This window comes from Mastomys coucha, unplaced genomic scaffold (assembly GCF_008632895.1).
Source record: "Mastomys coucha isolate ucsf_1 unplaced genomic scaffold, UCSF_Mcou_1 pScaffold9, whole genome shotgun sequence".
Classification (NCBI taxonomy): domain Eukaryota; kingdom Metazoa; phylum Chordata; class Mammalia; order Rodentia; family Muridae; genus Mastomys; species Mastomys coucha.
In genome coordinates, this window is record NW_022196915.1 from 25,002,330 (window position 1) to 25,003,664 (window position 1,335).

The window sequence follows — 1,335 nt, forward strand, 5'->3', positions numbered from 1 at the left end:
AAAAAAAAAAAAAGAAAAGAAAAGGTGTAACCGGCTCCTCTAGTACAGGGCCTAATATCTCCACAACAGCGCTACAGGTTTCTGATATTGCAATTAAAAGTGCTGATTTTAACAAATTCAGTTTTCAAGGGATGGTGAGGCTGTATCAGTCCATGATTATGGAGACAGTGTCAAGGAGAGCTCCAGCATTGATAACTCAAATAAAGGCGGGAGGAATTGGTTCCTTCACTACTCCTACCCTTACACCATAAAGCTAGCTGCCCTACTATCAACCCTAGTAAGAATTTATTTCCCTGGCTCTTTTTAACTTGAATGTTATCTTCTTCTCCAAGCACCAGGGAATGAGTCAATTTAATCTTCCTGTACTCTGCTTGAAAGCCATCATGAAAAAATGTAATGGTCAAGGTTTCATCGAGGTTGAACAGGATCTAAACTATATGTAATTTGGAGATAATCCTTATTTTATTTTATTTTTATTTATTTATTTTTTTAGATGTTTCCTTTCCCAGGTTCCCCTCCAAAAAAAAAAAAAAACTAAAACAATCCCCTGTTCCCTCTCCCCTCCCCCTGCTCACCATCCCACCCCCTCCTGCTTACTGGCCTTGGTATTCCCCAATACTGGGGCATAGAACCTTCACAGGGTCAAGGGCCTCTCCTCCCATTAATGACCGACTTGGCCATTCTCTGCTATAACATGCTGCTGGAGCCATGAGTCCCCCCATGTGTACTCTTTGGTTGGGAGCTCTGAGGGTACTAGTTAGTTCATATTGTTGTTCGTCCTAAGGGGCTGCAAACACTTCAGTTCCTTGGATCCTTTCTCTAGCTCCTTCATTGGGGACCCTGTACTCAGTCCAATGGATGGCTGTGAGCCTCTACTTCTGTATTAGTTGGGTACTGTCATAGCCTCTCTGGAGACAGCTATATCAGGTTCCTGACAGCCAGTATTTGCTGGCATCCACAATAGTGTCTGGATTTGATGATTGAATATGGGAAGGATTCCCAGGTGGAGCAGTCTCTGAATTGTCCTTCCTTTGGTCTCTGCTCCATAGTTGGTCTCTACAACTCCTTCCATGGGTGTTTTGTTCCCCCTTTTAAGAAGGAATGAAGTATCCATACTTTGGTCTTCCTCCTTCTTGAGTTTCTTGTGGTTTGTGGTTTGTACTTTGTGTATTCCGATCTTCCAGATATTTCACTTATCAGAGAATGCATACCATGTGTGTTCTTTTGTGATTGGGTTACCTCCCTCAGGATGATATTCTCCAGGTCCATCCATTTCCTCAAGCATATCATAAATTCATTGTTTTTAATAGTTGTGTAGATGTACCACAATTTCTG